General features: G+C 41.5%; 1 long non-coding RNA gene across 1 annotated transcript; it reads right to left on the bottom strand.

Moving 5' to 3' along the window:
• Nucleotides 1-300: 300 nt before the first annotated feature.
• Nucleotides 301-27799, bottom strand: LOC119055815 (uncharacterized). The gene is made up of 4 exons (XR_005083747.2): nucleotides 27750-27799; nucleotides 22157-22235; nucleotides 3610-3700; nucleotides 301-400 (listed from the first exon to the last, which is right to left on the bottom strand). It is a non-coding gene; the product is annotated as an uncharacterized LOC119055815 (long non-coding RNA).

Here is a 27799-nt window from a genome sequence, read left to right as displayed (position 1 = left end):
GAATATATTAAAGCTGAATTGCAATGGGAAATATCTTGAGTCTAAAGGAAAGTATGCACAGTATTTGAGATATGAATCTAAGATGACTTAGCACAGAGGCTGTGTGTCTTACATAACATTATTATTAATCCTCATTACCATCCCTCAAGTTGTATTATTATACCTTTCTTACAGAAGAGGAAAAAGACCTCAGAGGCTCAGAGAAGAAAAATAACTTGCCTATAATTCACAGCTGCTAAAGACAGAGCTGGGATTCAAATCCACATCCACTTGTCTCCAAGGGCCAAGGACTTACAGTTTCTCCCAGGAATTATAATCTGTAGAGTCCCAGGTATTGCTTCTCGGCCTTTTGGCTATGATCGGGTGTGGAGAGTCCCATGTAATGCTCCTTCTTGCATTACTAGAAATTGAGAGAAATCTTCATTCACTTAACATTTCGTTCAAGCATCATTAATTCCCCCCCAAAAACATTAACTGAGCACCTACTATATACCAGGAACAATTAAAGATACAATGCTGAGCCACACAAATAAGATCTCTCACCAGAAAAAGGCTGGTCAGTGTTGACAACAGGCTCTGTGGAGGTGGAGGGACCCCTAATTAGTACCATTTGCCAATTTCTGAGGTGTAAATACTTCCCCCATGGCTGATTTCAAATTGCTAACCTGTTGTGAAATGGCTTGCAAAATTTCTGAAAATCTGACAGTTGATTTTTGTGACCAGCTGTGAGTCTGCTCTGCATACCACTGTGTTGCAGGGTCTCGGTGGGGACAGATCCAAGTAAACAGGACATTTTAATACAGGGCAAGAAGTACTGTTACAGTGGAAATAGAATGCTTTTGCTGCTAGGGTAATGCAAACAACGGGCTTACCCCAGACATGAAAATAGAAAAAGAAAAAAGCAACTGCTGTGATATACTTGACATTAAAGATGTAAATATTTGGAAACAACATTTATATTGTTTTTCTCTCTTTTTTAAGATATATATTTTGATAGATTAAAATCTTCCCCTTTTGTATAAATATATGACATCCTGTTGATGCTCCAAATGGTCCTTGGACCAAACAATTCAGACCGTTATTATAATTCTCAGCTTTACTTGGTTGAAGGAGGCCTGCTGTAACTAATGGTTCAGGGTTCTAGTCTCATTCTTGCTGCTGTTCCTGTGCCCACAGGTAACTAACTTGATTTTCAGTGCAACCTCTCCAGTTACAAGTCGAATTTAGATGAAGTCTCTTTTCTATCTCCCACCCAGTGAGGACTCTCAGACAATAGGCACATTCTGTCAGGCATATTGCAGGCTACTCCCACTTTTAAAGCCTTACGACCATTTACATAATGCCCAGTTTAGAACTGAGAAGTAGCTGGGCCCAAATAAGTCTAAAATACTTATAAAATCCACAGCACTTTAAATCCAGGATGGGACAGAAACACCAATGCTGTGAGGAGGGCCTTTTGAAAATGTCATCAGCTCTGAAACAGCCAGCAAACTAAGACAAATTCTGGCACTCATAGGACCTGAACCCTTTTCCAGTTACATCTGCAGGCACCTGTTCAGCTCTAACGCCCATCCTCTTTGTAAATGAGCCAGCGACTGGGACCTGTTCACACATTAGCTAGAAATATTATTTGGGAAACAGTTGCAAGAACATCGATGACCAACATGTGTGTGGTCATCCACACACCCAGAAGTTGTCATTGCCTTTCTGGTGTTGCTGTCGGCCAGGATCCACATGAACATGCTGAAGGGTACATCTCCCAGGCTCTCTTTCCACGGCCCTCCCAATTCAGTTTGCCCTGCTCTCAAGTGAACTGTGTGGACAGGCAGCTCAGCCTGCTCCCGCACAAAGCACAGAGATTCCAAGTCTTGCCTCACTTCGTTTTTAAGCAAGGCTTACATCCCAGGGACTGAAGATGTGATTAATAAAAGTACTACAGCTGCAACCTAGAAATCTGTTTTCATGGTTGTTCCAAACATATGCACGGGGTTCATTTGGAATTCGTTCCTGACTTTTTAGTTCAAAAGCAGCACCTAGTGGGCTTCAGAACATATGGATGGTAAACCCTGATGAAGGCCTTTTCTGTATCTACAAAGCACAAATCAGACAGACCTCAAGAGTCAGATTTTCCACTCAGGCTGTCTTCTTGATGTGGTTAACCATCACATGGCCAAACACATCCCTCTCTGTGTTCTTTATAAACCAAACCTTACTCCACATCAAAAAGCTACCCAGTATTTGGGTCTATGTGACACATTGTAATTTTCCATCGGTAATTGCACATTCAATTAGATTGACTGACAAGCAATAGAGGTCAAAAATGTTGTCAGAGAAACCACAGGGGATGCTGGGGACTGTGGCAAAGTAGGAAGTTGAGGCCTTGTGAACAGGTAGCTTCTACTCTGTTCCACCAGCTGGTTGTGAGGTGGCAACATAAGCCCAGCACTAAGTTTTCAGAGGATACTTGCAGTCTTGATTTTGATGTAAGTGAATTCTCTCCATATTTAGTGATTAACAATTAATTTATTTTTTATTTAAACCCATGGATCAAACACACCTATGGGTTTAAACCCAGAATATAGACCACAATCCCATAACCTTAGGAATGGATGAAACTACTTCCTATAACAACCTCTAATTTTAGAGATTTTGCAACACCTGAAAACTATTCTCAAACTTAATCTCTCACCACTACCACACCCCCTTCTTTTTAAATATATTACTTAATCGTAATACACATTCATTAAAGTGCATATAGCATAAGTGCAAAGTCCATAGGTTCACAAACTAATCATTTATGTATAACTAGCATTTAATTCCATAAATAGGACATTATTTGCATTCCAGAAGCCCCTTCCAGTCACTACTTGCCCCCACAATATTAATCACTATTGTGTAAACTTTCGTTTCCTCATTTTCTAAATAAAGTCAAGTGAATACTGCCTGTGCATGAATCAGTTACAATAATGCAAACTGTGGGTTGTTAAAAGGCAGTATATATAACTGCTGTGCTAGGAACCTTGGTCTGATATTTTAGACAATTTATCAGCAGACTTTAACATAACAGCCTTGGCCAAGTTTTCCATTCACTTTGTCCATACAAACAAAGCCAAGGTTTTGAATTCATAGCCTTTATGTTACCTAATCCAGGTCATTTGAGCCAAATGCTTCCCTAACACATGTGGATAAAATCCAAGTCCATGTGCAGTTTCCTAGTCTCTCTGAATTGAGAACCAAGATGCTATCACATTTTTTTTCATGAAATTAACTATGTGTGTAAAATACAAGACTTTGCTTCAATGCATGTATTTATCTTACCAAGTTTATGACAGACCATCAACAATCCCCGCTGTGCTCTGGCTTCTCAATATGTTTCTCTTTTATCCTTCAGCAGTCATCCTACAATTCAAATTTTTTGGTTCTCACATCCTTTGTTTTGAAAGCAACCTGAATCTGGCATCAATTTATTTTTTAGTGAGAAATAAATAATCTGTGAAGTATGTTATGGCACATTTGGCACAAGATGCTAAAACAAAAAGACAGGGGTTTGTGGTGGGGGGGTGTCAAAACACATGCCAGCCATTGGCAAAGCAGTCCTGGTGAATTTACCATCGACTGCAATCCCTTCCTCACTGATTCAGCTGCTGCCGATCTGCTTTGGTTTCGCTACAATCCCCAGCGGCTCCTCTTCCACACCAGGCTGCAGAGCAGAGAAATAATCACATTACCCTCCCGCCACAGGGCCCCGCTGCAATCTGTATGGATCTCTGCGGTGACCATTTCAAAAGAGGTCCTTTAAAACCCCACTTCATTAATAATCTTAGAAACAGAATTCAAGCAACATTGAGATGCTTTTTCACCTATCAAGTGTAAAATTTCTTACAGCAATTTTCACTGCTTTAATATAAGGCCCATGCTTGAGCAGAAGGAGGAAATGGAAATTCTTATACAATGCTGGGGGCAGCATGAACTGATACAAGCATTCTGGAAGAGAACACAGAATACCACGTCTGGAGGCAGAATATTCATCTCCATGTCTTTTGCTCTTGACGTGACAAAAGGGGCTTTGCAATGGAATTAAGGCTACTAATCAATGGACTTGACAACAGGGAGATCACCCTGTATTACCAGATAGGGCCAGCATAATTAGTTACATGAACCCTTAGGATCAGAAGAACAGGAGGCACTGAGATGCGGCATCAGGCAGCAGCGTGAGGACCTGACCCCATAGCTGGTTCTGGGATACAAACGGCTCCATGCGAGTTCTGAAAAGCGGACTCTAGGGACTAGGAGGGGCCACAGATGACAGCCATCAAAGGAGACAGGGGCTGGTGCTACAGCTCCTGTTTCCTTGGTGCCTGCTGTGGGTTTCCAACCCTTCAAGGGGAATTACCGGGGAGCCTGGACACAGAGTCTCCCCTCAGTCTGCAGACGGGAGCCCACCCTGCCAACACCCCGATTCTGGTCTTCTGAGACTCAAAGCAGAGAAACCAGTTAAGCCCATTGGTTTTCTCTTTTCCTCCAGAACTGTGAAATAATGAGTGCTGTCTCAATTCACTAATTTGCTTTAATTTGTTATGGCACTTTATTAATGTTCTCCAGAGAAACAGAACCAATAACCTATGGATATAGATACAGGGTCTGGCACAAATAACACCCCTTTTTATTGCAAAATCAAAAGCACGTAATTCTGTAACATAACAATATCACACCTGAGCACACCATATGACATTTTAGATGAAATGTTCAAATTAAACTATAAATTATTACACTCATATTATTACCCTACCAATCACACCCAAGCAGGTGTTAGTTGTGTGGTGCCCTGTATATTTAAGGGGAGATTACAGCAGTCGGTTCTGTAGCCATGAAGGCTGAGCAGAGGCACCGCGTGCGGCATGCGGGCTGGAGGCCGGGGAAAGCGCTGGCATAATTCTGGCCGCGTCGCAGCCCGGAGCCCCGAGGGACCTCTGGGGTAACTTCCCGGGATGAAGGCCCGAGAGTCCGGGGCAGGAGAAGACGGTCGTCCCAGCTCAAGGAGAGAGAAGTTCAAGTTCAAGTGACATAGGGGAAGCCTGAGCTCCCCTGCTCCTCAGACACAAGGAATTTTCAGGGGCGCCAAAGCGGATACGAGGATCTGGGGCACAAGGTCACCATGCACCCCACCTCCAATACAGCGACGCGCACCGGAGGGAACCCGACACCTGGCGCTTCTCCTGGAGGAGTGAAGGGTTGGAAGCCCCCAACAGGCGCTCTGACGTTAAGGCCTGGTACCTGACAGACCAGCCTCCAGACTATCCAGCTTCAAAAACCCACTGGCTCGTCCAGAAGACACAAGCAGCCATGACGAGCAGAGGCGGGCCCCCTAGCTAGGGTGCACCTGCGCTAGGAAGCACCTGCTCGGCCCGGCGCAGAGGAAACGAGTGAAAGGAGCTGGGACTGTATGTGAATGATACTCGTTTGCTCACCTTAAAGCGTTTTTTATATATACTGGGTCTGGCTGAAGTAACGCCTGCATGAGTGTGGTTGGTAGAGTAATATTACAGGTATAATGATATATAGTTTTAATTTGAGCATTTCACCTAAAATGTCATATCGTGTGCTTGCGTGTGATATTATGTTACAGAATTACATGGCTATGATTTTGTAGTATAAAGGGCATTATATGTGCCGGATCCTGTGTATAAAACACTAGGCTTTTCTTCTGCTTTTCCGGTGTGTGTTTTCTCCTGCAGGCAGCATCTACACAGTGCTCTTCTGTCTCCTTCCAGGTGGCAGGTGGTGCCATCGTCACGCTCCAGCTAGCAGGTACCATCTTCTCTTTCTTGCTTTTCGCCATTCTTATCCTTTTTCCTCTCTCTAGATGCTTTTTCCTTTATGCAGCAAATCCTCACATAACGTCATTGGTTCAATGTTATCTCATTATTACACCGATGAGATGTGTAGACACCTAACTCTTGTTTCTGTCAAGTAGCCTGTGGTAAAAGTGGTGTTGTTGTGTATTATTTCACTTCAAGTTGCAGATCCAATAGACAGCATTGAGTGAGGACTCACTGGTTGTATTGAAGTATATGTAACACCATGTTGATAGGATGTTCTATCTGGGTTCCGGGTGGGACCCTAAAGCCAAGAATAAAACCCCAGTGTTAGGTGCTCCACATCCAAAGGCCAGGTGTTCCACAGGATTGGCACAGGAGATCACTGAAAAACAGCCATTCCCCCTCTCCAGGGTGTAAAGCAATCAGTGAACTTGAAACAATCCAGGGGCCGTGGTGCTCTGGGCTGCTTCTCTTGACCATTTGTGGAAGGAGAGAGAGGTGCTATGTCCTATAATCAGTGAAAGAGTGGGGCTTCAGAGGGACCAAACAAACATTTTGCCACCTTCTCCTGAGTTCAGAGGACACATGGGTTGGGGAGTGATACATTTAGTGACTTATTTATTCATTCACTTAACCAATATTTACTGAGCCAACTAACACATACCATGCATTGTGCTGGGTGCAGAATTTTAGGCCTCTTCTTTTTTTTTTTTAACCCTAAAGTAACCTATTGTATTAAAATAACAGAACTAAAATGCAAGTTGAGTGAACATTTATTGTTTGCTTTCCCCCAAATCTATTTCTGCTTATTCTGACTAAAGCCACTGATTTGAGTCTGAGAATTTCCCCTCTTCCCCCACAGGTGCTTTGCTCCTCCTTCAGCTCAAGTGTGAAATAAATGGCCTTAGCCAATCAGTGCCTCTTATTCCCATGATCACAGTTATGGATTAAGGAATGAGCATATGAACCCAACAGACAAATGAGATGCAATGAAATTTGGGCTGTGAATCCCTTAGTAGATACAGGTTCTCATTTTCACCAGATGTGAACTTGAGAATAAGCAGGAGCTGGAGCAGTTGCAGCCATTTTGCTACTGTGAAAAACTTGGGAATTTAGTATAATGGAGAAGGCCTGGAGACATTGCTTGAGTTCAAGATGAAGCCATAATTGAAGCTAGATTAACCCTTGTATTACTTACATGTACGAGTTAATAATTGTCTTTTTGCTTAAGTCACTTTGAGTTGTGGGGCATCACTTGCAACAACAACAAAAAGTCCTCATGTTGACAAGATGCTATATTATTTTCTGTTTTCTACTCTAAAATGTTGAAAGCTTGAATTTAAGTTCTAAAAACAGAATTTGAAACTCAAAGAGGAAAAATAATATGATAATCTACTAAATTAAAAACTATACATATATTTGCTTTCAAATACGATAAAAATGAGTTTGTATCTTCAAATATGCCTAAACTAGAATTTAAATCAAAACACCCTTAGGACATGGAAAGTGTGATAAACCAATTAAGAATGAGGAGAATGCTTTCCATTCTTTCCTAAGCTCCTCTGGTTAACCCTCCTATTAGATTCCAGTTACATGGCCAATCTGGAAGTAGGGTCTGGAGAGAAAATGCTTGAAGGACAAGGGAAGATAAAAAAGTCAGCAATCATTCTAACACCAAGACATCTGTCACATGCCTCTGATCCCATAAAGGATCTTTGACTTTAGCTACCAATTTCCTTTTTTGAATTCTCTTCCGAGTCTGCCTACAGTAACACATTGGAACACATCTCGTCATATACTTAACATCTGGAATGAGGGAAGGTTTCCCAAAGGACTCTTGGCTGCCTTATGACCCCCTGGAGGAAATTCCCTGAGAGTTAGGATGACAGCGTGTTAAATAGCAGTCACTCATCTGTGAGATGGTTCCGCATCTCACCACATCCGAAAATAAAAGAGCAAGGGCCCCTGATTTTTGCAGGCTAAGCTTGGGGTTACATTACTTGATGCCAAAACATCCACATTAAGATAAAAATATTCAGTCAGCCATCCAAGTATTCTCAAGGATCCAGATGTTTGGCATCTCATAAGCACAGCCTTCAATGGCACTAACTGAATAATATAAAAATTCCCATCCCCCTTGGTCATTAAGCATTTATTATCATTTACTTATGTGCCAGCCACATAGGTTAGATTGATTCATACCATTGGTCCTGTCCCTCATGGAGTTCAGTGTTTAGGGGCATTCAAATTATACAGCAAACTACAAGAGAATGTGATGAATGATGTATTAAATTAGGAAACTTTCATTGCAAGAAAGTATTGAGTGCAACTAAAAGCAGGACTTCTACTAGCTAATTCTGTGCTTTCGTGAATATTAGGAAAAGATGCCTCATTCTCTAGGCAAACACAATTCACATCCAAACATGTAGAATAGTGAGCAAAGAGTAGTAGCAGGGCACCCTTTCCCCTCAAACACCCTAAAGAAACAAATGTTAAAGACCACGTGTTACATTTTCTGGTATATGTATCTGATTTATGTGAAATGTTAAGAATAAGCAAATTCACAGAGGTCAAAAGAAGATTAGTAGCCACCCCAGGGGCTGGGTTAGATGTAAGGAGTCAGGAAAGAGGAATGACCACTACTGGATATGGGGGTTCGTTTTGGGGTGGCTGGACTATGGCGATGGTTGCACACTCTGTAAATATGCTAGAAACCACTGTACTGAACACTGTAAATAAGTACATTGTATGGTATATGAACTAAATTTCAATACATTTTTTAAAAGATGAGCTATGTGTGCCTGTCTGTGACTAGTATTACCATCTAGGGATGGTCATGCTAATACCATACAGATTCTTCACTAGACATGGAAACAAAACATGCATTTTAATGTTAGTATATACTCTATCATATATATGCAATATATTGATTGGGTTGGTCCAAAAGTCCAGGAAGCTCAGAGAGTCCCAAAGAAGTTGGACCCAAGGAGGAACACACCAAGGCACATCATCATTACATTAGCCAAGATTAAAATGAAGGAGAGAATCCTAGAAGCAGCAAGAGATAAGGGGACAGTCACCTACAAAGGAGTTCCCAGCAGACTGTCAGCTGATTTCTCAAAAGAGATCTTACAGGCAACAAGGGGCTGGAAAGAAGTATTCCAAGTCATGAAATCCAAAGACCTACAACCAAGTTTGCTCTATCCAGCAAAGTTTTCATTTAGAATGGAGGGGCAGATAAAGTGCTTCTCAGATAAGACCAAATTCAAGGAGTTCATCATCACCAAGCCCTTATTATATGAAATGTTAAAGGGACTTACCTAAGAAAAGAAGATAAAAAATATGAACAGTCAAAGGACAGCAAACTCACAGCTATCAACAACCACACCTAAAACAAAAGCAAACTAAGCAAACAACAATAGGAACAGAACCACAGAAATGGAGATCACACAGAGGGTTAGCAACAGGGAAGTGGGAGGAAGACAGAGGGGGAAAAGGTACAGAAAATAAGTACCATAGATGGTAGGTAGAAAAAAGCCCTGGCTGGTATAGCTCATTGGATTGAGCATGGGCTGTAAACCAAAGAATCACCAGTTCAATTCCCAGTCAGGGCACATGCCTGGGTTGTGGGCCAGATCCCCAGTGGGGGCCATGTGAGAGGCAAAATTGATGTTTCTCTCTCTCTTCCTCCCTCCCTTCCCCTCTGTATAAATAAATAAATAAATAAAATCTTTAAAAAATAGACAGGGGGAGGGCAAGAACAGTACGGGAAATGTAGAAGCTAACGAACTTATGACACATGGACATGAACTATGGGGGGGAATGTGGGTGGGAGAGGATGTGCAGGGTGGAGGGGAATGAGGGGAGAATGGGACAACTGTAATAGCATAATCAATAAAATGTATTTTAAAAATGTAGCCCTGGCTGGTGTAGCTCAGTGGATTGAGTGCAGGCCTGTGAACCAGAAGATCGTGGTTCGATTCCCAGTCAGGGCACATGCCTGGGTTGCAGGCCAGTTCCCTGCAGGCCAGTTCCCAGCAGGGGATGCACTAGAGGCAACCATACATTGATGTTTCTTTCCCCTTCTCCTTCCCCTCTAAAGATAAGTAAATAAAATCTTTTTAAAAATGTATTAAAAAATGTAAAATAAAAGTCCATTTAGTTTTGTCTGTAAAATAAAAGACACAGTTTTCATTCTTACCATTAACTATTGCTTCAGGTATTTGGAGTATGTCGGCTTTCTCCTGCTGTTGGCTTCCACTGGGTGGAGGCCAGGGGCACTCCTGAACATCTTCCGATGCATAAGACAGCCCCACAGCAAAGAATTATTTAGCCAAAATATCCGTAGTACTAAGAAACTGCACAAACCACTTTTGACATGTTTGATCAGTCCTTAACAAATCTTTGTTTGTGATCAGTTATATTTTTGCCTTCTGGAAATATTAAAGCATAATACACAGAAAATGTTGCCTATCTTTTTCCATCTTCAGTATTAAAATGGCTGCACAAAAACTCACCATTTTGATAAGTTTTTAAAATATACACTGATATGACAGCTCTCACAATAAAATCTGACAAAATTGTTCCGAATGAAGTTAAAGACAACTAAGCACCACTAGAGCCATCGTATACAAAAGAAATAAATGAATGACCAGCCCAATATTTGATCTAACTATTCTTCCCTTAAAGGGGAGAGATTTTCTAAGTGTGTTCACTCTGCTTCTGTTTAATTTTGTATTTATGAGTTAGGATGAAAGTTTGACTCATGCCTAAGACTTTATAAAACTCATTATATAAAATGAAAGAAAAACACAAGCATATTCTATTTATTTTTAAAGCTACTGCTGCCATAACAATTTTATGTTGCCTTGTAAGAGGGATTCTTTTTGCCTTCATTCTATATTTAGAGTATTAGTTACCATAACGATGAGATATAATTCATCATATAGAAGCCCAACCCAAGGGGCATTCTGTATCAGGAATCTCTACATTATGTTACAATTATGAAAGGCTGTCCCATAGATCATTAGGTCCAGTGTGCTCTCTGTCTAGGACAGATTGCCATGAAACTTCCAAGTAGATGAGCTATAAGCTTATTTTAGCAAAATAAAATTAAAAAATAAGGCTTGAGGACCCCCAATCTGGTTATTTCACTTCAAAATTTAGTTCAGAATTTTGCAACCAAGGTGGAAATGGCCTAACTTGCAGCATTCTCTGCGCCCCACAAGCATAAATAACTGTCTCATTGATTTTTTTTCTTAGTGTATCAGTGGCCCTTCTTAACCCAGCCTCTGGCTGGACCTGATTCCTCAGTCTGAAAACATGTTAGCAATGTGTGTCCTCAGTCACAAAAAGGAGACTCTCCTCTATGACATTGCTTCCCTCTTTGTGATTCATACCAGTCATATTGAGCTTGTTGGCTGAGGCAAGCAGTGTAATACTTATAAAACCCAGACCCTCTTTCCAGAAAAGTGCACATAATACATGAAATTTAATCCAAATTTGGGGTTTTCCTCTGAAGCCCATTCAAATTCCTGTAAAGATTCTTAGATCACAGACTAATATATATTTTCTCTTTCCATTTCTTTTACTCATTCATTCATCCAGATAAACACATAGCTTATGATATGCCAAAAACTGTCCTAACTCATTGGTAGCCATGAGAACAGCTGCACCCAGGAGACTTCATGGGGTCCTCAGTTTCTGAAAGGGTGAGTGTCTGCTCTCTGTGCTGCAGTGGGAGAGAGTCTTCTTGTTCCACTGAAAGTTGAGTTCCTGTGTTTGATGCAGTTCCATAACATTGTTTTCTTCCAGCCCATGCAAGTCTATGAGAGCCTTTTCCACAGCAACACAGGGTTTTGGAGAAAACACAAGATTTCAGGTTTGAATTCAGTAGCTATATAGACCTGGGCAAGTCACTTAATCTTTCTAACTGTTCATTTTCTCCTCTGGGAGTTAGAACTAATAGCAACTGCCTCACATTACCTTTCTGGGAGTGTGAGTAAAAAGAAAAACAAAGGAAAGAAAGGGGGAAGAGAGAGAGGAAAGAGAGAGAAAGAAAGAAAGAAAGAAAGAAAGAAAGAAAGAAAGAAAGAAAGAAAGAAAGAAAGAAAGAAAGAAAGAGGAAGGAAGGAAGAAAGGAAGGGAGGGAGGGAAGGAAAAGAGAAAGAAGAAGGGAGGGAGGAAGGGAGGGAGAAATAAATGGAGGTGACAGCAAAACAAGTGATTGTTAGTATTATCATGTTGTTTTTAATGCTAGTGCTGAAAATTAGACACATATCCTCACTTTTGGCTTTACAGGGTGACAGAGAGGTGCAAGAGACCCCTGCTAGTGAGTTCCAGTGTTCTCCTCTATTTTGCATTCAAATGGTAGTTGTTGGAACAGAACAAGTAGCACATTCCAGAACTGTGAAACCTCTCATGAGGTGATTGTCTGCCTCTTACTTACAGCTATAACGCACTAAATCAGAGCGAATTACATGCACACACAGATACTCACTCCAGAGACACACAGCTCCTTGTAGACATTTTTTAAGATAGAAGAATATTTAAATTGTTTTTCTTGGGAGTTTCTTGAAGAAAAACCTTTACCCAATGGTATTAGAATTCTTTTGGTGCCAAGTAACAGACACAGACTCTACTTGCCTATACTCCCAGGTGATGATTTTATATTTAAGATACAGCTGTGAAGATAGAGCCTTATATTCAAGATACACAGAGCCTTGGGCTGTGTGGATCCCTGGAGCTGGCCTGTGTTGCCTGGCAGTACAAAAGGCTGAAGCTACCAGTCAGAACCCTCAGTGCTCCCCCACTGCTTCTCTGTGTGATGTGCTCACAGGGCTTCTGACTCTTTCTCATCAGATCAGCTGCCTCTGAGCCTCTGTCTGGTGGCAGACAGAACGTGGCTGCATTCAACTCCCAACTTGACATGTCTGCACTCAGCACCCCAGATGGACCTAGTCTGGCTCTGTCCCAATTCCATGTCCCCAGAGAAGGGGGTCTGATCAGCCTGAGTTGTGTCATGGTTCTGTTGGGATTGGAGAGAACCCCCCAAACCCCTGAACATTCTCTTTCCAATCCAGATTTTAAAGCACTTGAGAAAATAATGGAGAGAAGGAGAAGTAACCTATGAATTTATGACTGGTAAGGGTGACTAAAATATGTAGAGTGGGCTTCCAAATGGAGCAGGTAACTTTATCCAAGTGAAAAGGAGCAAGAAAAAAGAAATGTTCCCAATGGGCAGAAAGCACCCAGAAGCAGCAGGAGGTAGTGACTGAGCAAGCAAGTGAAAATTGGGGCTTCCTCCTAAACTCATCATTCCAGTGACTGGCTCCTCCTCCTGGGGAGAAATGAATGAAGGAGGCTGAAAATGTAACAGAGGCAGAGTCCCTACAACCTGGATGAAAGTGTCAGGCCTGGGGAAGAAGTGTTTCCCTCTTCTACAGTGTCATTGAATCAAAGGTGTCTTTGTTCAGGGGCTGGAGTCATAGGGAAAGGCATTGCTCTCAGAAGCCTCTTTAGATAGGGGACCAATGACAGGAATGATTGTGAGTAGAGTGTGTACCTCAAAAGACATATGAGAGGGGATAATTATCTTCTGGAGGGTAGGCCCCTTGTAGCACAGGCTTCCCTGCTAGGTGATTGTATCAGTCTATCAGGTGGCATTGTTGTGAGAGGCTGTGTTCAGCTCAGTGAATTTTCTTTGAAAACTCAGTGTGTTTGCCCATTTCATGATGCTGATTTATGAGTGCATCTGGCCACACCAAGTTGAGTATTCAGCAGTTTTGGACCAAAATCAGCATGACCCCATGCCCCACCCTTTCTATTTGCCCAATCTCTCCCAGATTGATTTTTTTGTTGTTTGTTTTGCAGGATGAAAGTCCTCAAAGGGAAAAGTTTGGCTGATGTGAAAGAGATGAAACAAAAAATGTCAGAAACACTAAAAGGCATCAGAATCGACAAGTTCAAAAACTGTTTTGAGCAATAGAAAAAAATGTCTTGATAGGTGCTATTGCATCAAATGGAGAGTACTTTGATGGTGACTGAAGTTTAAACATGTAAGAATAAATACACACATTTTTATAAATAAATTTCTGGGGTTTTGCTGGGGGGTCATCCCTTGTATATACTATGCCTGATACTGATATGTGTCAACTACAACTGAAAAATGAATTAAAAATATCTACTATAGCCATTCTTTCTTTGAAGTAAATGGAGAATCAATCCCTCAAGGGCTATGATTGGGCCTTGGCTCGCTGCAGTCAGAAAAACAAGGCAGGAGGGAAACTGAGACCTAAATAATACAGTAATTCTCTCCTGGAGGAAGATGAAGCTGTAAACTATAAGGGTTGGGCAATATCAACAGCCATGCTCTGCTAGGTGGAAAAGCCTATTGCTCTTAGAAAAGCAAGCACTACTCTTCTAAGAATGTGGGATGGAGACTCTTCTAGCTCTTCTCAGTGTGGCAGGAGGCGTTTGCTGCACCCTTCAAACACTCTGGACGTTCCACTCTTCAACCCTGTGAGGCAGAGCTTCTTGCTTTGTTTTACTTTAGCCTAATGTGCATTAGAAAAGACCTATGAGATCATGACTTTACTCTGTCATCCTGACTAGCAAACAGGCCTATGTCTTCCTGTCTTTGCAGGTGTTGCAGGATATCAGGGTCTCCTAGCAAAGCCCCAACAAGCAGTACACTCACAGGAAAGCATACAGTGAGAGGAGAAACAGGCCCATCTCCGTGTATACAAATTATACGTTCTGTGGGCAGAACATAATATAGTTTTGTGTAGCAAGTGGCAGCCATCATTCCTATGTCTAAACAGGAACTGCATAAAGGGGAGCTTGCCAGCCTGTTGTCATCTTTTTTCCAATTGAAGGGCAATAATAAAATAATGCTTCACTCAACATTCCTCTTCTTAACACACATATCCTTTCAATTTGCTTTTTCAAGGAATACGGTAGATTCATTGAGAAATGCAGTAGATTTATTGTTAACTCTGGCTCTCACTCATTAGGGGGGAACTAGGAATGCTGTCTTCCTGTGACTGGACAGAATCTCTCATTTTCTTTTTCATGTGTTCTTTTAGTGAGTGACAACCTTAAGACTAGCTTTAACATGCTTCCTGGTAGGAATTTACCATTGTTATAGCTTTGGATTAGAACAACTCAGGGCACTTGTATGGCTTTGTTGGGCCACTGCAAAACCTGAACAGTGGAGGCATCTGTCTCGGTTGGAATTGGAATCACATACACTCAAATGCCTTCTGTCCAGTTCCCATGTTGGCTCTCTGTTTAAATCTTTTGCCACCTATAGGCTTTTCCATATAGCAGAAGCATGACTGTTGATGTTACCCAACCTTTATGGTTTACAGCTTCATCTACCTCCAGGAGGGAACGACTTTATTATCTAGGACTCAGGTCCAAAATTCCCAGAGAAATATTTCGATTGGTCAACTTGAGTCACATGTCTCCGCTGAACCAATCAACTGTGACAGGTGGAATAACTTGAACAATTTGTAGGGGTGTGGTCTCGAAAGGATGGGCAGACGAAACAATGGATTTAGCCAATGTATACACATACTCCTTGTTCCCACATGCTTTTGCTGTGGTCCCTGTCACCTCTACCCTCCATACATTAGAGGTAAAACACTGATAAAGTGAAATCAGCAAAGTCAGGCCCTGCATGTCTGCTATGATGTACATCAAAGGCCTCTGCGTGAAGCATCCCACTCCTGAGCTGCTTTCTTCTATGTGATCAGAACTATTAGATAATATCAGATTCACAACATCTGGGGAGCTCCAGCTGGTTCTTTCTTCTCTTCCCCCTTCCCTAAACCTCTGGAGGAAAGAGATGCAAGGGAATGAAGAAAAGTTAATTCTCTGCTGGAGTCATGGCCAGAGAAGAGCTATATTTTATTTTCATTATTTAACCATTTTAGAGTGTATGATTTCTAATTTATTGGTTTTTAGTACCCTTGCAGTATTGTGCAACCATCATCACCGCTAATTTGGAACACTTCTCACCCTGAAAAAAAAAACCATGCCCAAGAAGCACCACTCTCTGTTTCCCTGTCTCCACAAAGCAAACTGCCAGTTTGTTTCCTGTCTCTGTGAATTTACCTATTGGAGACTATTCATGTAGTTGAAATCATATAATATGTAGCCCTTTGTGTCTTGCTTTTTTTTACTTAGCATAATGTTTTCAAGGTTCACCATGCTGTTCCATATAGTTTTGTATTTTAGTTGGGTTATAAGAACTAAGCCTTTCGATGTAAATAAAAAGTAACAGCATTGATTTTCATGTAATCTTTGATAAGGAATTTTTAAAATTTCTTTTATAGCACTTGTTTCTATCGAAGAACAATATTATGCATCTTTTTAATAAAATGCAGGGCAATGCTAATCTTAAGCAAACTAAAAGTATATTTTCCACCATAGTGTGATAAAGGATTGGAGAGATAAACAGCTAAAATAGACAATGGAGAAAGAAAGATAATTAGAATAGAAATTCAAGTTAACCATCCATTATTGCAGCTGAAGCTAAGACTAGTTGTCATTTGAGCTTCCTGGGAAAGGAATTTCACATTCAGAACTTCCTGGGAATGAGAAAAGGAAGTCAGTGGATGCACAGCTCTGCCATCTGATGAACTCAAGGATTACATGTTGCTGGGCTTTAACTCAAGTGAGAGTGCAACACGTGGATACCCCTACAAGGAGTGTGGAATCATTGCATGGGAAATATCCTCAAAAGTCACCAAAAACCATGTTCTTTCCTCAGCTGCCTTAGGTATAATTGGCCTTGACCCATCTATCTTTTCTAAAGCCTACATAAGCTCTTCCATAGGTTGAGAGATTTTTGTGATTTCTTACTTTGACAGGCTACTATCTCAACCTCAAATCATACCCCATGCCTTCTTGGGTCGTCACTCTCCCTGTCTAGAGCTCACTGAACCTGTAATAAGCAAGTGTGTGTCATTCAGTTGTGTTGTGTGTGTTTACAATGTGAATGGGACTGTGCTATGACCAGGGAAGCTGAGAAAGTGATACTGAGATTAGTAAAGATGCAGTTCCTGCTCAGTGAGAAATAGGAACATCTAAACAAAGTGCAACAATGCACTGTAGTACGGGGTCACAGTGTGTGCAGGGATAGGAGTCATGAATACATGTCAGTCTGGCAGCACTGTGGATGAGTGTCGTCCCTTCATACACAACGAGTCAGAGAGAAAAGGGAAAAGCCAAAGGCACGCTACCTAGTTTACTTAAGACCACTTTTTTCTTTCTCCCCCTGGCCTACAGCTGACTGTGTTCTTCCTTTCTCTCCAGTCACTGGCTTTATAGCCCAGCTTTGTGGAAATACCCCATGTGCATCACTGTATTTAGTATAGACAGCCCTTTATTTTTAGTTACTAAGGTACTCACCTTTCCTTTAACATTCCTGTTGCAACTCTGCCATCCCCCCTCCACCTCATTTGCAGGACACTCAAAATAGAGCCTGACCTATTTTAGACCCTCAGATCATTGTTTGTTAAATGAATATATCAGCACATAATGAAGTAGATAAAAAGGTAATCAAAATCAAGGATTTCTGGAGTGTGAAATCCTTGGATTCTATACCTGTTTCTACAGCTTGTTAGCTGTGTGAGCTTGGCAAGTTGTTTACCTTTTCTGAGCTTCCAGACCCTCATCTGTAAAATCAGGATAAAAATCTACTTACCACATAAGGCTATGCTAGCATTCATTAAGATTATGCATGACAATTGCCTGGTTTATAGTAAATACTTAGCATTGGCTGCAACCACAAATATTATTGCAACTATTGTTGAACTTCTTTGGGCTCTATGGGCCATTAGAGCCATCTCAGTGGTAAGATTCCTCAAATTTGTGTGTAATTATTTGGTCACTATAGAATTTAATGTTTTCAGTTAGGCCAGGTGCTGAAAGACAAATACCATATGATCTCACCTTTAACAGGAAGCTAAACAACAAAACAAACAAGCAAGCAGAAAAAAAAAACAAACCAAAGACACTGAAATAGAGAACAAGGGGATAGTGACCAGAGGGGAGAAGGAAGGGAAGTTAAGGGGAAAATGGGGGAGGGATTTGGAGGAACAAATAGGAAGGACACAGGGACGAGAACTAAGGGGGGGTGGAAATGGGAGGGAGGTGGGGAGCAAGGGGCGGGGGAGGCTGGGAAGGGAAAAATAGACAAAAAACTGTACTTGAAAAATAACTAAATAAAATTAATTAAAAAAAGAATTTAATGTTTTCTCCTTAATTAAACTTCTATTTATATATTTCTGGAATAACAGAGTTCTAGCATGTTCTCTCTAGTTATTATGCAGATAAAATACACAAATTAAATTTAGATTTATTCACTGATCATGTATTGAACATCTACTATGTGGTAAGCACTATTCAGTTAGCACAGGCACAATAGTGAACAATACAGACAAGAATTCCTGCCTTCTTTGATCTTATATCTCAATACTTATAATAGCTGAGAATTATAAAGGACTTATTCTGTACCAGGAATTTCCCAGAGCACTTTACAGATATTGCCCTATTTAATTACTTAAATTGCTCTACAGGGAGGTAGTATTATTGTCCCTGTTTTTACTAGTAAGGAAACTGAAGGGATTTCTCAGGGAGACTGGGCACTGTGTCTGCAGTCTTGCTGTGATGCAATGTGGCAGAGCTGAACCGGGCAGCTGGGTTCCGGAGCCCTGCTTTGATGCCATTATTCTATACACTTTCAAGTACTGAGATTTGCTGTAAAGGCAAATGGGGGAGGGGGAAATAGGACCGACTGTTGCTCAACTCATGTTGATCATCATCAATTTGATACCCAAGGGTAAACTAGGATAGAAAATTGAAAAAAATTTTAAACCCTTACAGTCAACACAGCTGGAGTGTACTTGCATTTAAAAAGTCAAAAGCCACACACATTTAGGTTCTTTCTTAGTGCCTCTGAAATACAGTTAAAATAAAGTTCCAGTAATGTTATTTTTAAATATATTTTGTTGATTTGCTATTATAGTTGTCCCATTCCCTCCCCCCCTTTTATTCCCCTCTGCCCTGCATATCCCCTCCTATCCACATTCCCCACCTTTAGTTCATTTCATGTCCATGGGTCATACATGTAAGTTCTTTGGCTTCTACATTTCCTATACTATTCTTAACGTCCCCCTATTTTCTACCTATTATTTGTGCTACTTTTCTCTCTATCTTTTCCCCCTCTCTTTCCCTCCCACTCCCCTGTTGCTAACCCTCCATGTGATCTCCATTTCTGTGTTTCCATTCCTGTTCCAGTTGTTTGCTTTTGTTTTTGTTTTAGGTGTGGTTAATAACCATGAGTTTGCTGTCATTTTACTGTTCATATTTTGCACCTTCTTTTTCTTAGATAAATTCCCTTTTAAAATTTCATATAATAAGGGCTTGGTGATGATGAACTCCTTTAACTTGACCTTATCTGAGAAGCACTTTATCTGCCCTTCCATTCTAAATGAGAGCTTTGCTGGATAGAGCAATCTTGGATGTAGGCCCTTTTCAAGACTTGGAATACTTCTTTCCAGCCTCTTCTCGCCTGCAAGGTGTCTTCTGAGAAATCTGCTGACAGTCTGATGGTAAATCCTTTGTAGGTAACTGTCTCCTTATCTCTTGCAGCTTCTAGGATTCTCTCCTTATTTTTATTCTTGAGTAATGCAATTATGAAGTGCCGTGGTGTGTTCCCCCTTGGGTCCACCTTCTTTGGGACTCTCTGAGCTTCCTGGACTTCCTGGAAGTCTATTTCCTTTGCCAGCTTGGGGAAGTTCTCCTTTATTATTTGTTCAAATAAGTTTTTAATTTGTTGCTCTTCCTCTTCCTCTTCTGGTACCTCTATAATTCAGATGTTGGAACGTTTAAAGATGTCCTGGATGTTCCTAACCCTCTCCTCATTTTTTTGAATTCCTGTTTCTTCATTCTTTTATGGTCGAATGTTTCTTTCTTCCTTCTGGTCCAATCCATTGATTAGATTTCCAGTTTCCTTCCCATCATTATCAGTTCTCTGTACATTTTTCTTTATTTCACTTAGCATAGTCTTCATTTTTTCATCTAATTTGAGACCAAATTCAACCAGTCCTGTGAGCATTCTGATTACTAGTGTTTTGAACTGTGCATCTGATAGGTTGGCTATCTCTTCACTGCTTAGTTGTATTTTTTCTGGGGCTTTGATCTGTTCTTTCATTTGGGCCATTTTTTTTTTTTTTTGGTCTCAATGTGCCTGCTACATATAAGGGGCAGAGCCTTAGGTGTTCACCTGGGTGGAGTAACCCACATCGCTGGGTTGTGACTCTGTATGTGGGGAAAGGGTCTGAGGGGGAACCATAGTGCTTGCTCTGCTCTCTGCCAGTTTTCAGTCACTTCCCCTGCTACCCACAAACAAACTGGGCCTTTCTGGTGCTGATTCCAAGGTGGATGGGCCTGTGTATATTCTTGGACCCCGCAGGTCTCTCCAGTGAACTCTCCTGTGAGTCTGGGAGTTTCTGCTGCTGCTGCTGCTGCTGCTGCTGCCTCAGCCCCACAGGTGTTTTCAATTGGTGGTTTGAGGCTTTATTTCCCTGTGCTGGGACCCTGGGTTGCGCGGTCTGTCTCGCTCCCTAGCTGTTCCTCCCAATTTACTCACATGTGAATGTGAGACCGCCCACTCTGCCAGCCACCTCCTTGCTAGTCTGCCAGCTGCTGCCTCGCACACCTCGCTGTACAACCTGCTGCCTCACTGGGCCTGCCAGCCGTCACCCTTCCACGAGTCCTCTCCACCCGGCTGCCCGTCTCTGCCCCTCCTACCTGTCTGGATGGATGTGTGTTCTTTAACTTCTTGGTTGTTGGACTTCCACATAGTTCAATTTTTCTGTCATTTCTGGGGTTTTTGTTTTTGTTTTTAAATTGTTGTTGTCCTTTTGGTTGTGCGAGGAGGCACAGTGTGTCTACCTATGCCTCCATCTTGGCTGGCAAGTTCCAGTTATGTTATTTTTTTAAAGGGTAGAAAACCTCTCCAGAAAGCATTAAGTACTGCATGAGTGAGAGGGGTGGGGGGCCATTAAGGGAGCTGCCCCGAGATCAGTTCGCCTCTCAGAAAAGCTCTTCGACACACAGTTGTCATCTCCAGACTTCATCTCTGTGGGGTTTACATCATCTGTCTTGTTTTTGTTATTTCACTTTAATTTTTTATATTCATTGAATTTATTCAATTCTATAACAGATCATCTGTACTCTGTATTGCACGTTCACCGCCCAAGTCCTACCTCCTTCCATCACCAGTTATGCCAACAGCCCTCTTCTACCTGCCCCATCCCCTTCCCTCCATTAATCGCCAAACTGCTCTCTCTGTCTGAGGTTTTTGTTTATTAATTTTTTGGTTGGTTGGTTTTTATTATTTGTTTATTTGTTTGTTTTTGCTTAGTACCTTTTTCCACCCAGCCCTGCAACCCTCCTACCCTCTGACAGCTGTCTGTCTGCTCTCTATCTATGAGTCCATTTCTATTTTGTTTGTTAGTTTATTTTGTTCATAGATTCCACATATGAGTGAAATCATATGCTAGTTTTCCTTCTCTGAGTGGCTTATTTCACTGAGCATAATATTCTCCAGGTACACCCATTCTGTTGCAAAGGGTAAGATCTTCTTCTTTTATGGCCAAGTAATATTCCATTTTGTAAATGCCCCATGGCTTTTTTATCCACTCACCTGCTGGTGAGCACCTGGGCCACTCCTGAATTTTGGCTATTGTAAATAATGGGACATTTGCCTCCCTAACACTGAACACAGTGCTCAGCATAAGGAAGGCATACAATGTTTACCAGAAATGAGCTACTATTATGGGCTTCAAAAGAAATAAAAAGAATGTTTCTTTTCATTGGCCCCTTAAAACTGTCTGCCTGTCCAATGCACAGGGGAATGAAGGAGCTTATAGCCATTCTGTGTTACTCAAGAACTCAGTGACTATTAAACATTCCTCAGCTAGTGAACTGTGGGAAAAACGAGAAGTGAATATGTTAAAGAAAGAACAGTATGTGTTCAGGCTCTAGAATATGCAAACTTCTACTCACTAGAACAGGTAACCTGGTTTGGACTTGTAACTTAATTGGGACAAAACTCTGGGGTGGAAAAATATCCCTTCCGTGTGCAGATGATTCCATCCGTGATCCAGTTAAACATTCATTAGTTCAGTAGAACCTTGCCAAACTGCCACATTATCTCTTCTTTTTGACAATTAATATTTGATCCAACAACTGAGAAATGGGGAAACAAACATAGACTGTGGACTCATTTCGATAAAGTGAGTATTAAATCAAACACAGACCTGTGAGTTCACCAAGGTTCTGAAGAACTTGCCTCAGGTTTCTGTTTCCTTCGGTGGATAAATCTCTAGACTGTGAACTCTGTCAGGACAGGAAAGAACCATGTACTGTTAGCATGAAGAAACTTGGGTTCTAACTCTAATTTTGCTCTTGTACTAGACCTTGGGCAAGGTGCAGTATCTGCTCAGATTTTAGTTTTCTCCTCTAAAAATTAGGGGTTTGGATTAGGCTGTCATAAGGTCATTCATTCTACATCTAATAAACTACTTTTAATTCATTCATCTATTTGATTAATATTTATTATCTACTGTGTGCTAGGCACTGTTCTGGATCTTTGTAGGTAATAATTAGTGAGGTAGATAAAGATTTGGTTCTATCAGAACTTTTAGTCTTATGAAGGAAGTAAGCACTCAACAAATAATCCTGCATATCTTAAATAATTATTTAAGTGTGGTTGCATTAAGTGCGATGAAGGAAGGCAGGGTGGCATGAGCATACATGACTAGAAGGCCTTAGAACAGTCCCAGGGGTCAGGGATGCTTTCCTGAGGATGTGACATTTGATAGCTGGTGTCTGAAGGATGAGTAGGAGTGGCCCCAGGGGAAGAACAGAGGAAAGACCTGTCCAAGCAGAAGAAAGGAGCCAGGTGCTTAAGGAGCTATAAGTAACTAGCCAGGAGCTCAGCAGTCACATGACTGAGGCTGGAGAGGCCAGCTGTGGCCCATCATGCAGACCACTGCAGGCCATGGAGAGATTAGCCTTCAGTAGGAAAGGGGAGCCATTCATGAGAGTGATATGGAGGTAAAGGATCCACAGTAACTTCCTACTCTGTCCTTACCCCCAAATTGTGATAAGCCCCAATGGTCAATGTCTTAACTTAGATCCTTCTGGATTAATTATTACAAAAACAATATTGCCATCCAAATCATCTCTAAACTTCTTGACTAAATCCGCTCATGGACCTCTCACACTTGCAAAAGCTTTTTTTTTTCTTGCACATTATTGCGGTGTATTAGCAAAGAACATGCTGCCAGAACCTTTTGCAAACCCTCACTAATGGGGTTACCACCCAAATGCTCTCAGGAAATGTCACCTTTTGTAAGAACTGCTGTAGACAAGCCTTTGAAAGAAGTCAGCATCTAGCCTGCTATTTGAACTCCATAAAACTCACTTTCCCCACTTCTTTTCTTTGTAAAGGATTTAATAGCTTCTATTTAGAAGTTGAGGTGAATTTAAGTCATGTACTTCCTCTTTCAGGAACCCTGGAATTCTAGATTTAACTTCTATTGTATACTGAAAGGCTTTGTACTCGAAAACTGTCAGAATCCGATCAGAAGGTGGGCAAGAAGTTGTGGAAGGTGAAGCTGAGAACCTTTTCGAGTGCACCTGTGCATACCTTAGTGACCTGTCACATTAACCATGACAGATACAGGAGGCACTTGGAAACTGACCACAGTGATAATTCCCTAACAAATATTCTGGTTTCTTTATTCTACCCTAAACAAAAATATGATGTATCTTTCCATATTAAAAAAATGCAACCCTTTCACAGTATACTGTAGAATACTATGTATTGTCTGTGTTCTTAATGTCTAACCATAAACAAGTCAACCCAATTTGGGGGGCCTGAACTTTTCTCCAGGACTGATTTGGGGTTCACAATCAATATATTAATGTGTCGTTATTTGTCACTCACTGTTACTTTAGTCATGTGATTGGTAGCCAACTGAACAGCTCACAGAAGACAGTGGAAGAAAATGGGTAATATAAATTCTGGGCCCTGTGTTTCATAGAAGAACCAGAGAGTTATAAAACTGGGTTACTCACTGAGAATTAAGGGAAAAACCCAGTGTATCTGGTGACCTCATTTACCACGAAGGTGAGCCAGTTAGCAATTAGTCAGGAAGTTCTGCTGAACATTGTGGTGGGAGAGGCTGCATATTCAGATACTGCAAATCCTGCCGTCTGGGGCCGTGCAGTACTCGTCTCTGAGAGGTGTCGGCATAAGGAAACATGGCATCGTACAGTGTTGAAGAACATAGGTTTGGGGTTCCAGCTTGACTACTGCATTGCTGCATGGCCCTGGGGAGTTACTTACCCGTCTAAGCTTAAATTTCCTTAACTTTAAAATAGGGCTAAAAACACCTAGGACTTGGTGAGCAGTGTCAGGACTTGTGTGAGATGAATGAGGCTCTCACCTGGGGCAAAGTGGAAGGCGACATCGCAAAGCTCACAATAGAGATGAGTAATATCTTAATGTGATATTCTCTTTCAGAACAATCAAATTGAGTGCCAAAAATGCACAATGAACAAAATAACAAGCCTTTTCCCCCCTCATGACTGAATACTCTGAACTTTTTATCTTTGAGGTTTTAGCAGAAGGTTGTAGAGTCACATGCTTGGCCTTTTCTCTATGCCGCTGTTTTGGCAGCCATTTCAGACTTTTAACGTCTTTTGCCATTTAGAGAGTCTTAAGAATGTTCAGAATCCTCCAGTCTTGACATTGACACACAATCTACTTACTGCAGTTTGTTTGTTTCATTTCTCCCACTAGAACTTAATCTCTGTGGAGGCCTGGATTTTCTTTAGAAGGTTTTAGGTTGAAATAACTTTGGACTCACAGAACAGTCCCAAAGCCTTGATGGAGATGTCCCGAGTTTTCCATTCATGTCCTTTTTCTGTTTCAGGACCCACTTTGTGTTTACTCTTCTTGGCTCTTCATCTCCCCCAATTTGTGACAGTTTCTCTGTCTCGGTTTTCGTGACCTCGGTGTGTCTGAAAGCTACTGGTCAGATACTTTGATGTTCCTCAAGTTAGGTTTGTCTGATGTTTTCTCAGAATTAGATTGAAATTATGAATTTTGGGGAAGATTCCCAGAGGGGAGGAAAGCACTTTTTAAATTTTATTTTGATCACTGCTGTTTCCTCATTATCTAGAATAGTACCTGGCATACAATGACAATAATTTGTCAGTTATTTGAGACTGAATTTATTTGCATCTACCTGATGATGTGGCTGAATAAGGTGTAAATACATGCATTTGTACTTATAGCCATACAAGGTTTTTCTGAAGAATATACTTGTAAAATGTTGATGGCTTCTAAAGAAAATTAACAGCCCTGAGAAATCCACTTATCTCCCAATGCAAAGTGGGGAATATTGTTTTATATGAACTCTAGGTTACTGACTGTAAAAAACACCCACAAAAAGAAACCCAACCAACCCAACAAGCAAACCAAAAATAAAAATAGGAGCCCCAGAATGTAAGGAAGCCAGCTTTCAGTATAAATGGACAACATTTGAAAAATGCTCACCAGTTTTTCTCTCAAATCCAATACTCTTATTCTTAACCAAGAATTTGTAGAAAGCAAGCAGTTAGTTCCTGTTTACTCCCTGAATCACTAGCACCCAGCGTCTTACTTGCCCCAGTGGTTCTTTGTACACACTGGCTGAAACTCGGTCTACACCATCAAACACACCTGGAAGGAGAGGCCGACTGGCCCTCGGGCAGCCCCTCCAAGTGATGTGGAAATGACTTCGCAAACTAATTTTGACTCAGACAAGAATGCACTGTGGTTCTAACTACAGTTGGGCAAATTTCTTGAGCTCTTTGAGTTCTATTTGCTTTACGTATAAACACGGAAAAGGCCTTTTAACCTTTGTGTCCACAATTAAAGAAAGCACCCACTTTTAAAAGGGCCGCACAGGAGAGAAAGTGAAAAGAACTGGGAAGCAGTGACTTGATCTGGTGACTGGAGCAAGCCCATCGGACTGCCAGAGCCCCGCGTGTACCTTGGCTGTGTCCACTGAAATTCTACTCTCTGTTTAAACGACGTTTCCCATACCATACTACCTGGGCCTAACCTGTTCATCGAAGCTCAAAACTGTATACTCCCTATGTTGACATGTTATTTCAATACTAGTGATATTATGGGCATATTGTCTTATCTGAAATGATAAATTCACAGCTTCTAGCAATGTGCTCAATACACACCTTATTTGTTTAGCTATGCATTATGGTTATTTCAGTCAGTCCTACATAGACTGTAAGCTAGTTGAGAGCAATAACCCATTTTTGTCTTTGCATCTGAATTACTTTTTTATCAAGAGTTGAATCATATCCCTTCTAAATTCACAGGTTGATGTCCTAACCCCCTAACACCCAGTACTTCAGAACTCGACTATATTTGGAGATAGAGTCTTTAAGACAGAAACTGTGAGGTCATGAGCACGGGCCCTGATCCAGTATGATGGGTATCCTTACACAAGGAAGAAAACTGGACACAGGTGTGGAGAAAAGGCCCCATGAAGATTCGGGGGAAGAAGGCTCTCTGCACACTGAGCATAGTGGCCTCAGAAGAAACCAGTCCTCAGATTTCTAGCCTCCAGACTGTGAGAAAAATAAACAAATAAAATAAAGTCCTGTTGTTCAGGCCACAGTCCATGGGCAGAGCAGTCATAGAGGAGCTCTAGAGTAACTTTGTTACAGCAGCCCTAGGAAACTAATACACTGCTGGATACTCGTTCTGAAATAGCTACATAAATCTGCTTCAAGCAGGACATCCCTGCCCCTGGGCTAGAGATCACCCCTATTTATTGCAACAACAGCTTGTAGTACTCTCTATTATATCACTCATCTATCACACTGCATTGAGATTATTGCTTTATTATTTATTATAACATATCTATTATTTATTACATCTGGTATTATGGACAGAAAACCTGATTCAAGCTAAGTGGACATCCACTGACACTTCAGAAGGAGGTAGAGTGTTGGGGATGTTTTGACTGGAGGATTCAGATGGCATCCCCAGGGTCCAGTCTCTTTCTGTCTCTTAACTCTGCTTCCAGACATTAACTTCACTCTGAGCCCTCAGGTGACGGCAAGACGGCTGCCAACAGGTTCAGGCTTACATACTCCCAGGTTCAAGACCAGCATAATAGAAGAAAATACTATGTCAGTAGTGCCAGCAAAAATTCCTTAGGTTATATTTTGTGGAATCAGTCCACACATGTATCCCTGAACCAGTAAGTATAAGCAGGGTATAAAACTCAGGCCAGGGTGGAGACACATGTCCCAGCAGGAAGGCAGACACCTGGTACCCGTGGACTGAGGGAGGGAGGGGACGTGCTCCCCAGGAAAAACTGCGATCCAGGAGAAGAGAGGATGGGTGTGAGGTGAACAACTTGTTTGTTGCTCCTCTGTGACTGCTCTGCCCTCAAGGACTAGGTACCCCAGTCTCTCTCCATCTTCTGGACCCAGCATGGTTCCCTGATGATGAGGCAGCAACAAGTTGAATGAATGAATGAAATACATGTGGAGCTATCAAGAAAGCATGAGGAGATTTCTATTCCTGCTGGAACCAGGGCAGAGTCCCTCTGGTCTGTCTCCACAGTGAGAAAGCAGCCTGCAGCCAGAGCCTGAGGCCAGCCTCGGGGAGGAAATGGCCCTCTTTTCTTTCCCAACAGGAAACACAGAGCAGCCTTAGTGAGACTGTGTGTATGGACTGCATGATCACATTCTATCTGGACACAACAAAGGGGCTGAAAATTAAAATGGGAATAAATGGGGAAGGAGTGAGGACAGCAATCCTACCTCAAATGTTTCTGTTCTTCACTTCCGCCAGCAAGTGGGAATTGCATCAG

The sequence above is a fragment of the Artibeus jamaicensis genome, unplaced genomic scaffold, assembly GCF_021234435.1.
Source record: "Artibeus jamaicensis isolate MK-2021 breed Jamaican fruit bat unplaced genomic scaffold, CSHL_Jam_final contig_456, whole genome shotgun sequence".
In the NCBI taxonomy this organism is placed as follows: domain Eukaryota; kingdom Metazoa; phylum Chordata; class Mammalia; order Chiroptera; family Phyllostomidae; genus Artibeus; species Artibeus jamaicensis.
The sequence above is the reverse complement of the archived record's forward strand: the minus strand, read 5'-3'. Positions and strand labels throughout refer to the sequence as shown.